General features: G+C 39.5%; 1 pseudogene; it reads right to left on the bottom strand.

Moving 5' to 3' along the window:
• Positions 1-10,189: 10,189 nt before the first annotated feature.
• On the bottom strand, positions 10,190-11,677 carry LOC101579819 (annotated as a pseudogene).
• Positions 11,678-15,909: the final 4,232 nt, after the last annotated feature.

Raw genomic sequence — 15,909 nt, 5'->3', positions numbered from 1 at the left:
AGAGAGAGAGAGAGAGAGAGAGAGAGAGAGAGAGAGAGAGAGAGAGAGAGAGACAGAGACAGAGACAGAGACAGAGAGAAAGACAGAGGCCGACACAGACAGAAAAACTCATACACAGAGAGTCAGAGACAGAGAAAAAGAAAGAGAGAAGCAATAGAAAATGACACACAATTCACATTTCAGGTATAAAACTACTTTAAAATAACTATAATGAATATGTTCTAGAAAATAAAGGAAAACATGAATATTAGAAGAATCTTCTAAGCCATAATAGCTAGTTATAAAACCTGCAACTAAAAAAATGTAATTTTGAAGCTAAGAATTCAATAAAAGGTGCAATGGAAGAAAATAGCATTTTTAAATTGTAAATCATGTCAGACTACAGTCAAACTTATTCCAGGGGAGAAAAAGGATGGAAATACAAAACAGAGGATCATAGTACTAAGATGCTTTTATTTGTAGTCCAGAGAGAGGAAGAACACAAAAAGAGAAGCAATATTTTTGGAATTACTTGCAAATAACTTTCTAAAACTGGAAAAAAGTAAAATACATCATCAAAAACATACAGAGACCTTATAATCCTGAACTCCTTGATGGCTATGATTTGATAATTGTAATTTGAATGTCTTAGATAGTCTGGGCGATGAACTTTGGTCTCATGAAAGATAGAATTTACTTGTTACATCCTTGACCTTGGACTCAATCATGCAATTTAAAGGGATGGTAGCAGGTAGAGCACAGCAATCCAGAATATAATCTCACAGCTGGTCCTGCTCTCTGAGTCTTTGTATACACATCACTACATAAGCAACCTGCTTTCTGGAGGAAGGCCCTCTGGGATTCTGCAAAAAGCCAGCCCCAGTCAACTCACAGAGGATGTAAAAGACTACCATTTATGATTAGTTTTAAGCCAATGAGTTGAAGGATTTCTTATGTGACACTACCCAGTAACAGCAAATAATAGAAAATATAAAATGCTACATTTTCAATTAAAATAGGAAGATTTTGATTTTTGCAATGGTAAAATGTAGCACACACTTTTCTGTATTCCTGACAGTACCATATTTGAGAATTGAGCATGTGGCATTAAACGAGTCTTAATTGAATTTGGAAGGAAACAAGAGGTCAGATCAGCATGGGCCCAAGGAATGATTTAGTGGTAAGTTCTCCAGGTTTATTTTTACCTCATGTATTACAAATTTAGCATTGAAGAAGCCTTGCTAAGGGGCACAGAAAAAAGAAGAGTCCTAGATTAAGAAAGGTGTAGAGGAGCAAAACCCCACAAATCTTTGCTTAACAATTACAGTGCTTGAGCTCTAGGTGCGACCTTGCTCAGGTGGCTGCACTGTGCGCCAAGGGCCTAAACAGAGTGCATAGTGTGTATACTTCCAGAGAAGGTCATGTGCAGATCCAAGATTGTCATCCCTCTCGGGGAGGCACTGCTGCCTCCCAAGGTGGGGATACCACCCGGATCTTGGCTTAAAGGTCTTCAGTGGACAGGCAGGACTTCCACTGTGTCTAGGAGCTGGAAGGTAATCCTCAGGAGCTCTGTAAGGCTGGGGAGGGAGCTATACAAGGATGTACTGTTCACTGTGCCAGAGAAGTGTCAGGGGTGGTTTAGTGGTGAGCAAGAGCTCCCACCTGCCCAGCAGCAATCAGCAGGGACACATGTGGGTATCAGAGAGGCACATGGGATCCTTCCCTCACCTGTATGTACCCACCTAGTCACCTTCTTTTCCTGACAGGAGAAAGTAGCTAAAGCAGAAACTTTTAGAAAGACTGACATGCTAATGGAATAACATACCCATGTGTTCAGATTTCAGTCATGAATCTCCCACGATTCCTGTAAGCAGGAAGATATTGAGCTCAGTGCAAAGAGACAAGCAATGTAAGCCTACATCAAGATGAAAGAAATGTCAGAAACCACTGACACTTTTGAAGAACCATCAGAAAGTGTACCAAGGACACTTGAAACAAATGTAAAAAGAGGAAGCATCAACAAAGAAGTGGAAAAATGTGGCAAGGAATATAAGACACAAGAACAATCCACTGGATATTTTGGATCTAAAGAAATCAAATAAAACTGAGCTCAGAGGGTGTAATCATCAATCCCTGGCCTGCTGTGCTGGCCCTGCCCATGGGGCGCATTGAGAGGGTGATTGAGACTACATGTGGTGTTTTGCCCCTGCCACCCCAATACTTGGGAGGCTGAAAACAGGAGAATCACTACAAGTCCCATCTGTGTAGTGAGACCCTGTAGACCCTGCACAAAATACAAAAAAAAAAAAAAAAGATGAAATCAAGAGAAGAGTGAAGAGGACAGAAGAATCCTAAGAAGAAGCAACCTGAAATGACCAAATTTAAACAAGAGCATAAAAGGCTATCATTTTTTTTCATAAAGAATGTGGATGAAATGTTTTTAATTTTTAAAAATACAAAATAATGATGGAAAAAAATAACAAATTATACAAGACTTCATCAAACAAAGCAACAGCACTTAAACAATGGTTGCTGTACTGCACTTTGCTTTCTTTAAATTAGTTGTTCAATTACCATATATAAACATGTAAGATTTACTTAAAGCAAAAAAACAATAACAAAGAAGTCAGAAATTCAAAAGAGGAAGAAAATGGTAGTAAAAAAAATTCAGCACTGTCTCAGTTACTCTTCTCTCATTGCTGCGACAAAATGCCCAACACCCAAAATGAAGGAAGGAAAGGTTTATTTAGCTCCTATTCAGAGGAGGTTTCAGTCCATACTCAGCTGCCTCCAAGGCGGAGCGGCACAGGGCAGAGGGCAGCGGTTCATGGTGCTGGAAAAACAGCACATAGCAAGAACTATAACAACAACAATAGCAAAGGAGAGCAATTCTGTCTCCTTTATGTTGCATACAGGCTCTCTGCCCCAGGCTTGCTGTAGCTCTCACACTCATAATCCCAGCTGCACTCACACCCACAATCCCAGCAGCACTCATACCCATAATCCCAGCTTTGGATCATGAGTTAATCACAAACTCTAGAATTCCACCCCATAACTACAAGAGGCTTTGGAGGGACAACTAGACACAAACCATGCCATTCTTCCTTGGCCCCCCAAAGACTCATGCACATCCCTTATGCAAAAGGGATTTTAGTCCATCCCTATGAGTTGCCAAACAGTTTTAGCCTTGCTGAAAAGTCCAATTCCCAAATCTCCTCCAAGTTCTAAGGCAAAATGTTAGTGATGAGCTCCTCCACAATTGAAAAATTAAACACTTCCAATATTCAGTGGCACAAGATAAACATTAACATTCCAAAAGGTACACACATCAGGATACCAAGCCTTCAGACCAAAGCAAGTCCAAAATCCAGAAGGGTGACATTAAGTCCTGTAGTTCCATGTGGAACATCCACAGCAATCTGTAAAGAGTTGTGAGCTCCAAAAGCCTTACGTGGCTCTGCCCCTGTGGCACTTTCGGTTTTAGCTCCCATTGCCTTTCTATTAGGCTGACTTTGCTCACTCCTTGAAGTTTCCCATGGATGATCCACATTCCTGGCTTTTTCAAACTTCGGGGATTGAGTATGTTAAGCTTCTCTCTCTCTGCTTCACACACTGCCCTCTCAGGGACATACTGCCTGGCCTCCCAGGCCTTCTGAAATCAAGGTAGAAGCCTTCTTAATTTCAGAACTCTTTAATTCTGCTTGCACCTAAAACTAATACCACATGGATGATGACAAAGTCTAATGCTACCTGGAGCAGTATCCAGGTTCTTCTCTCTTGTCTGTAGGAGTTGAGTGTCTGGATCGCTGAGCACCCTGACTCTGACTCCAAGGAATAAATTCTGTATGCTGATGTCATTCTGAACCCGGTGTGGCTGCCTCTGCCATTCTAGAACATGGTACTCTGCAGTTTTCTCCTCAGTCCAAATTCTTTCACCCTTGAAATTCCAAGGCTGCAAAGGGTAGAGACCTGTTGCCTCTAGTGATGCCCTCAGGCCACCCTGTTTATTCTCTGGTACCTTTCTAACAATGGAGATCTTAACTCTGTCTTTGAAATCCACAGATTTATTGGAGCTTCCTTTCTTGCGAAACTCACAATATTTTAAATCATCCTGATGGACTCTTTGCTTTAGCTTAGCCACATAAATCTGACTAAAAGCCACCAACAATAGCCATGCCACTGATGAAATATTCAGCTGCTTTGAAATTTCCTTTGTCGGATTAACCAGTCCACAGCACTTAATCTCAGTCTCAGGCAAGGTCTGTTGACACAAGTAAAATACATAAAAAATTTCTGCCAAACCATAACACAAATCATCTGGAGTACAACAACCAATGTTGAAAAGCTAGGATTTGAGGGTCCATTCAAGCCAACTATTTTTCTTATAGGTATTTTTCCCAAAGGAACTAAAACCATACCACAGCGATATATGTGCACCCATGTTTATAGCAGCACAATTTGTCATAGCTAAATCTTGGAAACAACTCATACTGATTTCCATAATGGTTGTACCAGCTACACTCCCAACAACAATGGTTAATTTTTTCGTATAATTATTTCCCATTTGTATCTCTTCATTCATCTCAGATGTCCATGTCTAGATTGGGTGTCTGAATTTTGGAGGCCTGACATTTTTTTAAAAAATTTTATATGTTCTAGATAGAAGTCCTTTGTCTGAAGGACAGTCTGGTATAATTGTTCCTCACTTATTGGGTTTTCTTTTTAATCTGTTGGTGATTTTTTTTTTTTTTGATGTGCAGAACTTTTCAAAAAGATGAGATCCCAATTGTTGATTCTTTGAAGTATTTTCCATGCAGTTTGATTTTGTTTAAGAGCTCTATCTACCCCTATGTCCTCATGGTCATTATCTAATTTCCCTTCCAGAAGATTCAATGCTGAGACAAGATATCTGAAACCCAGGATTAAATGATTAAAGCTTCATTTTGTTCACAAACTATGTATGTTTCAGTCTATACCAGGATGGTTCCGAGACATGGTGGTATGGCAGACAAGCATCACAGAGGATAAAAATGTCCACTGTGGCCATAAGATAACAATGCAAGCAAGGGATGACCACAGCTCTTTCTGTCCTTTATGTTATTCAGGTTCCATAAGACAGGTAGCACTCACACCTTTAATCCCAGTGCCCTTGACCTTCATGGCCAAACTCAAAATATTTTGAAGTATTCTGCTGAGCTCTTCATTTTTTATTCTCAATATAAGTATCACTAAAATCCTCCCCAGCATAGCTGTACTGCTGTGCCTACATTAGATCACCTTGAAATTTCTTCTAAAACATTAATTAGTCCATCATCCTTAATCTTAGTCTCACACGGTTTCTGGGCCTGAACAAAATATAGACAATTTTTTTGTGAATGCATAAAACACATTTTCTGGCATCCATCAGCCATTGCAGTCCTTCTTCCCAAAAGAAACCTCATGAACCTGACTTGCCAGGCAGACTTTCTGTCAACATTCTGGTCTTCTGAGCTTTGACCAAAGCCTCCCATTGGGTATGGCCTCAGACATCCCAACTCGTCTTTTTCAGCTGGAATCTCTGAAGCTCTTGTACCTGTTCTCTTTCCCAGAAGCCAACTTCAAAGGTTCCTGTACCACATGGTCAGGTACAGTAACAATTCCTCTTCTCTGTACCAAATTCTATTTTAGTTGAATGAATTCTAACCTCACACACTCTCAATGTAGCCACCTCTATAAAAGCCCCACCTATGACCACATGAAGCTTTGAGCGGCCATCTAGACACAAAACATGTGATCTCATCTTTAAGTTTCCTTTATACTGTTTTAATTTGGTACAGGTTCTCACTACACAGCTAAGACTCATAGTGATCCTCCTGTCTCAGCTTCCCCAGTGCTGGGATTACAGGCATGTGCCACCACATCCGGTTTTGAGGCAAGTATGGTGTGCAAGGAGTTCCAGGGCTGGCACAGCATGTGGTACCAGAGATCAAACCTGGGTCCTTGCACTTTCCAGGCAGGCACTTGGACCCCTGAGTTATCTCCCCAGCCCTATTGTGTTTTAATTATACTTAGAAAATTTAATACAATATCTCTGCTATTAATAATTTTAATAGTACAGTCCTGTGTGGTAAACTACAGACACCACTCTGTGCAACATGGCTGACAAGTCACTTTTCATACTCACGGAATAACAATGTACTAGTTTTCCCTTCCCTCAGGCCTGAAAATCACCAATTCTACTCTCTGCTCTTAGGAGACAGTATCACAGAATCATTCATAAACCTAATGCGCATTCCTTCTCCTCTTACCTTTCTGAATTGGTTTTTAAATGGAACAAAAATTATTACACTGCCCAATGTGGTTCCAAACATAAGTAGTGGAAATATTTAGAAAAATTATAAATTGAGGATGATAAAAGTTTATCAAAGTAGTTCATATTTCTTCTGTGTTTTCAATCTGGGTTTTACCTGATTGATATGAGTTGACTGTGGTAAACTATAAAAGTACAAAGTAACACTTAAAGCAATGACTATAGTGATGTACAAAGAAATACACTAAGTACAACAATACATAAATCAAAAGGAAATTTTAAACAGTGTTCAAGTAATATAGAGAGTGTGTAAAAAAGAAAAACGAGCAACAACAAATACAAATAGACAAAACATACTAGGCCATGATTAACTCTTCACGTTAATTCAAACACAGCAATTAAAAGCAAAGATTCTGGAAGGTAAACACAATGATACAGTTATATAATCTTTACAAGAATCCCAGCTTTAAATTTAATTAGCTAGAAAGATTGAAAGTAAAATTGTGAAAAATAAGATACAACCATGTATCTAAATATTCTAAAGTCACTTGTAGCAATATCAGATATGTCAATTGATCCAAAATTGCATATGCAATGGATACCTTATTTTAAGTATTTAGCTACATTTAATACAAAAAAGAAATATAAAAACTGAAATAGGTTTGTGTACATTAAAGAGTTTGTGTATGGGGAAACTTATCAGAAAAAATAAAATTAAATTGTGCTTATAAAAGAATAAGCATAACAGTTGTGTTTTATATACTACGAAAACTAATTAAAATTAAGACAAAGAAATAATGCTGACAAACCTATCAAACATATTCTCACATATCTAGGAATGATTCTGATGCAAATTGGCAGGATTGTTTTTGTGCAAATAAAATTTCTTATAAACTCCAAACCGATTCCATTTCACTAGTTATTTCCTCCAAACAAGTTACAAAGAAATAATGATAAATTTATATAAACTACTTCATAGTATGAATAAGAAACCATAAAAAATTGTTTTCTAAACCTTGATTTCAAAATCTGACCAAGACACTGTACAAAAGAAAAATAAAGGCTGTCCAGGATTTATCACAAAAGTTGTCAACAAAGTATAGCAGATAAAATTCATCAGCAGAATAAGAAATTAAACAGAATAAGAGACTTTAAGTGGAATTCGTTCTAAAAATGCAACAGTATCCTAATGTTCAATATTCTAATAATTTTAACAGAACATAAGAGGAAAGTAAGTGATTAAGAAGCAAAGGGCGGGCTGGTGAGATGGCTCAGTGGTCTAGAGCACCTACTTAGAACAAGCTTACCTAAAGCACAGGGACCACGGTTCGATCCCCCAGCACCACATGCCAGCCGGCCCCGCCCCCTGGTGGGCTGAGCTGGCCACACACACACACACACACACACACACACAAATAAATAAATAAAATTTTTAAAAAAAAAAAAAGAAGAAGCAAAGGGCATGGGCCGGCGAGATAGCTCAGTGGTCTAAAGCGCCTGCTTAGGCAAGCTTAGGCAAAAGCGCAGAGACCACGGTTCGATCCCTGGTACCACATGCCACGCTAGCCCCCGCCTCCAGGATGGGCTGAGTTGGCCACAATAAATAAATAAAATAAAATAATTTAAAATAAAGAAGCCAAGGGCAAAAAGGACATAAAATTCAAATCTCTCTCATATTTAATTTCAGGAAATGAAAAGAAAAATGCTGAATATGATAAGTATTTTCAAAAATATTTCAGGAAACAACATACATAATATTGAAATAATAAAAGTCTTTTCCCCAAGTTTTATGAACTCAGTGTCATGAGACAAGGTTATACATTGCTACTAATTCTACTCAATATCATGCTTGTCTTCTTAGAACAACTATAATCAATCAGTGAATTAACAGCTAGAAATAAAAGGAAAAATAGAAGCTTAATTTACATAGGATGCCACTAGGTAATTAAATATTCTAAAGTAATTGGGAAACTTATCAGGAAAAATAAATAAAATTAAATTGTGCTTATAAAAATAAATATAACAGTTGTGTTTTATATACTACCAAAACTAATTAAAATGAAGACAAAGAAACAATGCTGCCAAGCCTATCAAACATATTCTCACATATCTAGGAATGATTTTGGTGCAAATTGTACAGGATTGTTTTTCATTGAAAACTAATGAGTATTGCTTAAAGAATATAAAGATCTAAATAAATGTAGAAAGTTAATATATTCAAAGGTTGAGAGATAAAATATTTTCAATATTATTTTTCCCTAATTGATCTTTAGATGCAGTGTGTATCTAATTTTGAAAAGTACAGTCATTTTTAAAAATTGACAAGATGATTCGAAACAATCTAGAAAAACTAAATATGAAACTTCACATTAGATTTCAAGATGAATTGTGATCCTACCATAGTTAAGAAGTGTTTTGGGAGTAGGGAGAAAGCTTGGTGGTGTAAGTGCCTGCCTGGAAAATGCAAGGACCCAGGTTCGATCCCTGGTACCGCATGCCATGCCTGCCCCACCCTGGATGCACTGTGCTAGCCCTGAAATCTGGCGTGGTGGTGCATGCCTGTAACCCCACCTCTGTGGAGGATGACACAGAGGATCATTATGAGTTTAAACTTCTTAGTGAGATCTTGTATCAAAAAAATGTATTTTGTTATCACATTGATCTCCTGATCAATAAGAAACTTAGAAAGTTCAGATATATAATAATCACGTCACCCCAATGCCATGAGAAAAGGCGTTCCATTTAATTAATGTTTCTGGATGACCTGATGGTCACATGATATAGCATGAGTCTTCAACTTCATGCTGCACAAAGGAAAAATAATTCAGGTATGCTACAGGTATTATTATAAATGACAGAATATAGCTTCTACTTAGAAAAATACATTTGCGAACATGGTCTAGGAAATATTTCTTACAACTGAAAATAAAAGTCTACTGGTAGAAAGGATTTGAAATCACTGAAAACTGTATTATATAATGTTAAAACATAATACTGCTTTTGGCTTTCACTGTATAAAGTTAAGGTGCACAACAGTATGCTTTAGTATACATGTCTACAGTTAAATGACTGCTACACTTGAGCAAGTTAACATAGTCATCATGTGTGTGCGGAGAGCTCTGAAAATATCCTCTCAGCAAAATTTCAGAGTATGATGCAGTGTTAGTGCTACCATCCCGGTGAGCACAGTCTTGTCGGACTTTGGGTCTCCAGGCCTTTCATCCTAAATAACTTTATACTGTGTGGCCTACACCTCCCCACTCAACACCTCCATACGATTAGATGCAAGAATATAAACTTATTTGATCTACATAAGCTCAAGAAATGAAACATTTACATCTTGCCTACAGAAGCTAGAACATGCATCATGTTCCACACGGCAGGGGCGTATCAGTGTTCTTAGCTAACGAGTTACCCACTGGGGTGGTGGAAGAGACTTCTATCTTCATCTTAGTGTGTGTGTATGTAAATGAAATCCCTGGGCAAAGACATCACTGAGTTCTTTCTTTTCAGATCACTGTAATTTTTATTCACTTCTAAATCTTTTTTTTGTTTTTGTTTTGTTTTGTTTTGTTTTTTCCTTTAGGAACTGGCGATCAAACTCAGGACCTTGCACTTGCCAAGCACATGCTTATACCACTGAGCTATAACTCCAGGCTTGATTTGAAATCTTGATTAAAACCAAAGCGGTGAGAATGAAGCATTACAAACACTGCAACATTAGTGCACAATGGCAATCCAGCTTTTATTGATTGTAGATATAGAAAAAGATAACATTAGAACCCAGGCAATAACATCATATGCAAACCATGCACATTAACCCTGACCGTCCTGAAGCTGTTGTGCTTAGGTGACAGCTGATTCTGTTGCTAGCAGAGCCAATCTGCCTTACAGAACTTTATCCATTTCAACACTTCCCCTCTACTGCCCCACAATGGCGAGAAGACTTTGCTGATCTCCACTTGAGTCACTTGCAATCGCTGTGCCCAATGATTCTGATACAGCTGTGTGAACATCTGTGTTATTTGAACAAAGTCAATCTCACCTTGATACAGGTTCTCACACTGCAGTTTGGAGATGGGACTGGCACAGTATCCAGTGCCAGGAATCGAACCCAGTCCTTCCGCCTGCCATGCAGGCTCTTAGAGCACTGAACTATCTCTGCACCCCCCAATGTCATCTTAAGAAAGCACAATTCCAAGAGTGGTTGGAGTCGTGTGTGCTGGCATCTTTCATAGAATGGTAGAGTCACTCGGTGTACAAGGCAGGTCGATTGGGCACACCCTGCATGGTGGTCTTCAAACCATTTTCAATGCAGTAGGAAAATTCAGACTGACACTGCTGAACATGTCTTGATTAGCTGTCCTGGAATAAGCCTCCACCGTAGCCTTCAGAGGTAAGGATAGCTTCTTGTGGCTGGCATCACAGGACAATAAGACTCATGCACCCCTCGCCGGTCTGGTGGAGGTGCTGCGCATCTTCCCGAGCCACCTGGTGGTTGCGGCTCAGGTCCTCATCTCGACTTCCCTGGCACGTTGATGCGAGCAGACATTCAAAATGCCCTGATGTATCTGGCCTAATAACTTTTTCAAGGTCTCGGCCAAATTCTGACATAACGGCTGACAACTTCTCAGATTTCTTGAGTGGATCTTCTGCACAAAATCTCAATCCATACACATTCCTGAGTCCCTGCTCACTGCATTGCATACATAAGCTCCAGGCATCGTGATATGTAGGAGGCATGAAAAGGGTAAGGACAAGTTCTTTCATATTTCCACTCAATTCTGATTTGAGATCTTTGATTAAGTCTTTGCCATACATGGTCTTAAAAGCTGTTTTAATTTTGTTCCTCTGATCATTGGAGCGGTTGTCCACAGCCACCATCACTTGTTCATCCATCCCAAATCCCTTCATGGCTTTGTGGAGGATGGCTGCATCTCCTGTATCATCAAAGCTGGCAGCTGGACAGACTGTCCTCAGAGTGCTCTGATTAGGGTAAGGGGTCTATCCTCCAGGATACTGAGAGGGCATCTGTCCTCCAGGAAAGCCGCCAGGTATTGGGAACTGAGGTGGCCACTGACCACCATAAGTCTCTGCACGTGGCTGGGGATAGCCACAACAACCTGGTTCATTCAATGGGACTGCATGTCCTTAGCCTCCGGGTTAGGTGGGAGCTTCCCCAGGCTGTGGGACACTGATACAGCTTCCAGGGCCCAGATAACCTCTGGGTACAAGGTAGCCTCCAGCTCCTGGGGGACTGCAGTTGGTGCTGGTGGTTAGGCACCTCCTCCCATTGAAGGAGAGCCACTAGGATGATACTGACCAGGAGAGGGGAAAGACAGCTTCTGACCTGCAGGGGGATATCCAGGGAATGGTGGGTAACCTGGGAGCATAGCCTGGGCATGCCATTCTGATTCAGGAGCTAGGCCATGGCCCAACTTGCAGGCCTGCAAAGTGGAGGAAGATCACTAAGATTTTGAAACCCTTATGAAAGTAGTTTAAAATACAATGAAAATTAAACTATTCCTCAAATTATAAAAGCATTGCTAATGTTGCTGGGCAATATTCTCTGAAACGGTCTCAGGTAGTAGCAACAGGTTGGAAAATAGGAGCATTTTCAGTTGATGATGGTTTGCCTAGGAGTACATTGTCCCCTGAGTCAGGATTTCTCTTGAGTGTAAATCTAGCTTCATGGACACGGTGGTGTCTATGATTCATCCCCGTGCTGAATGTCGGGCCATATCAAGACAGGCTATCAAATCCTTGAGAGTGTTAACTCAGTTGTTTAGTCACACAACACTGACAAAGTTTTCCTTGCTCTGGCTTGTCTTATAAACTGAGACTAAGAGTCAGGTATATGACATGACCTCTAATCTAAGGAATTTTCTGTCTATTTGAGGCAATGGATGCATAAAAGCAATGATTACAAAAATGGAAATAGATTAAAACAAGTAAGGAGTGTCAGAAGAATATAGAAAAGTGATAATGTTTACCTACTTGGCACTAGATAAATAAATACAGTACCAAAAATATATTTCAAGGTGATCTTGTCTGAATAAATTTCCAATATTCCTTTACAACATGTCCTGATCTAGGAGTGGATGTGATCGTCACGTATGGTAGGTGGAGACTAAGAGTTAAGTTATAAAGAAGAGATGACAGTAACCATGAGGACATGAATTCAGAGTGAAATCCATATTTGGAAAATGTCAAGGAAGTAAAAGTATGTAGCATAACTCCAGGTTGGAAAGGGGACCAAAATCTAGAAATGTCAGAGAAGTGCTCTAGCAGATAGATAAATGGAATAAAAGATCTTGACCCAGGACCTCTGCAGAGTCTAGTGTTTGGACAGCAGACACACAGCCAGCTTAACAAGGAGCCAGTCATTCATTTAGATCCAGGCTCATTAGACTATCCCTGGTGGATCCCAGCTGACTGTAGAAGGTGGGGAGACTTCAGTCTACAAGTGACTTGGCTGTACTCACTTTGTGACAGTGAACAGGAAGGAAGCCAAGCACATCCTATTAGCCATGCTCATAGAAAACAATCATCATCTCCATCCATGCATTTATCTAAACTTATTCATGTCTACAAGATTCTCCAATAGCCCTCCCCCAGGATAAGTCGTAGGCGTTTCTTTTATGATGTATTAAATGAGAGACTCTCTTTGACCTTTTCCAAAGTTAACATTCAATCTACACAGGATGATTCAAATGCATAATCAAAGGTTCTAGTCATTGACAAATCTGTGTGCAACCTCTTCCAAACCTAAGATGCATAGGTCTGTTGCCTGGTAGTTCCCATGAGTGTTGGTACAGCAAGAAGGAGGTAGTTTATTCTAGTCTATCAATCTGCTTCCAAATCAAACTTTGGATTGTGAATGTCTGTTCTCTCTCTCTCTCTCTCTCTCTCTCTCTCTCTCTCTCTCTCTCTCTCTCTCCCCCCTTCAAAGAGTATGGTAGTGCTTAATTTTTTTAAAAATCAGGAACTGCACTGATTTTGGAAACCTTAATTGGACTATAATTCACTGCTTTTCATCTAAAGAGGAGGGTGAAAGTGACAACAAAGGCACCATTTGAATTGTGGAATAACTTAAACAACAACTAACGTGTGTGAGAGTCTAGTGTGCCCTGTGAGACAGGAAGCAAGCTGACATGAGGCCTTGATGTGACTTCTGTTCTACCGATTAGATGGTGGGGATTCTGGAAGTCACGTGATAGTGAGTGTAACCTGTGAGACTGAAAGGTGCGCTTTTTCACTGTAAGTTCAGAACTTCAAGCCGCCCACCACAGTGACCAAACACCTGAGGCTGACAGACACAGCAGCCCTATGCCTCTGATCGCCTCTGCCCGTTCCTCCTTGGTGGAGCTCTGAATTGCTGCCAGGTATTCCCGTGCTGTTGGGAAGATGCAGAGAGAAGGGCTGGAGTCTACTCATACTTCTGTGAAGACTCAATAAGGAAAATGTGGTGTTTACACACAACAGAGCACTGGTCTACACAAAGAAAGATAAACTTGGACAGTGTGTGTCAAGAAAAATAAATCACACACACAAGGCTAATATCATATGGTTTCTCTTACAGGAGAAACAATAATTATAAACAAAGGGGATAGATCTTTCTGAGGTGGAAATGGGGATCAAGATAGAGAAGGGAGGGCAAGGCAAGGAAAAGGAATTGAGAAAGGAAATCACACAGAACAATAAAAATGAAAGAAGAAACAAACCACAAAAATGTGAAAGAGTGCAAAGTAGGTGATGCGGTGCTCATACCTGGAACTCTTGTATTCTGAGTGAGGAGCTGCAAAAGTCTTGCGCCTCAAGACTATTTGTGAATTTGACCCCAGCATGTTTCATAGTGCAGGGTTCAGGCGGAATGTAGGCCTCGCTCATTTTTCCATCAGTTCTTTGAAAACAGACAAAAATAACCAAAAAAAATTCTTCTTGTGAATTGGAACTTTTCTGCTATCCTATCACTGACCCTTAAAGACATTTTTTGCCAACTTCCTGTTTCTTTTGCATTCTCTGCTGTCAATATTCCTCATGAAACAAACAAAAAAAAATGCAGCCCCAACTTTGGACATCTGAATTGATTTTTTTTCTGTGTTTACTATTAGGGTAGTTGTGCTAGAGAACTATTATAAAGTTGGCTTTGCGATTTACTACATCAAAGCCTTTATATGCTGGGTTTACAGTCTAGAAGACGACAGAGGCGAGAGGTCACAGAAGTTACTTTTTGCGCTTTTCAGATCACTTTAAAATGAGAAGGAAGTTCTATTAATGCATTCTAAGACTTTTTCATAAAGGGCCTAATAATACCACCTCTGAACAAATTTCTTGGTTGTCGTACACATTTTTGTCTCTGTCACATAAACTGTAAGTTTTTAAATTAGAAAATATATGCATGTTTGAGCTCACAAACTGTGTGATATTATTTTATGCATTTTTTAAACATTACAAACCATGATTTGAAACCTGAAATGATTGTGTACAAAGTACATGATTGTCAAATCAAAATAATGTTGGGTTCTGATTCATGTTTGTAAAAATTGGAGTCAGAATAGCACTAAATAAACAGGAAAGGGATAACAAAATTCTATTCTTCCTGTGTCTCTATCTCTGTGACCTTGGATACGTGTCTTTTGATTCTGTAAGATGCAGGCAAAAACTGCCCCCTACCTATCTTTTAGAGCTGCTGCAAGATTTATTAAATGAGAAGGAAGAAAAAAGAAAGGAAAGAGAAAAATAATGAAAAAAAAATAGAGGTCTGTTGGGAGAGAAGTTGTGTAAATACAAAACAGTGTCATTATCTCCAAAGATATCCAAAGTTGAATTAACTTTTATAACATCCTCATGAGTCAGGGAGATTATCTTATTATTATTTTTACAGATTAGAGGGCTTAAGTCTTTTTGCTAAAACTCGTTAGATTGGTTTATGAGAAGAGATACCATGACTAGATTTAGACCTAGGCCTATGTTTGTGGATATCTGAAGTATTTTAAAAGCAATTTTGAAAGTCTTATCAACTTCTTGGCAAGCAGTGAGAATAAGCTGCACATTATTTTCCCAGTTCTTTATGAAAATTGATCTGAAGTGCAAGACACCTTGTCTCAATGCTATCCAAGGGAAGCCAAGTATTTAGAATACATTGTCCCAATGAGGAGGGACACAGTGTGACTTAGTGCAAGGTGGAGCCAAGTTATCAGAAAGGGAGAAACCTCAGAAAAGGAAAAGAAGCAAAGCCAGGACAAGAGCTAACCCACAGCTCCTGTAGTAAGACTGGGAGACAGCAACTGTCCCTCTCTCTTTACATTATTCCACACAGACACCAACTTGAGGAAAGTTGAAAATCTAAGGATGTACATTTAATGTGGTAGTTTCAAAAAAGTGCAGGCAGGCCAGTGCAGTGCAGGCTGCACGGGCATTCCATGGGGCTATGTGTGCAAAATCCATGAATTTGCAGGAAATCAGGCACACTGGAGGAAGGACTGCCCTGAAAGGCTGGGGCAAGAGGGTAACAAGAGAGATGGAGGCCATATGATTTTAAAATTTCCCCGGGAGTCCAGGCTAAAGAGTAGGTCCATTCTTCTTGCAATGTTAAATTGGTGAAAAGTACGAAGCAGTGACCAGAAATTGCAATATAT

The sequence above is a fragment of the Octodon degus genome, unplaced genomic scaffold (assembly GCF_000260255.1).
Source record: "Octodon degus isolate 3935 unplaced genomic scaffold, OctDeg1.0 scaffold00042, whole genome shotgun sequence".
Taxonomy (NCBI): Eukaryota; Metazoa; Chordata; class Mammalia; order Rodentia; family Octodontidae; genus Octodon; species Octodon degus.
The sequence above is the reverse complement of the archived record's forward strand: the minus strand, read 5'-3'. Positions and strand labels throughout refer to the sequence as shown.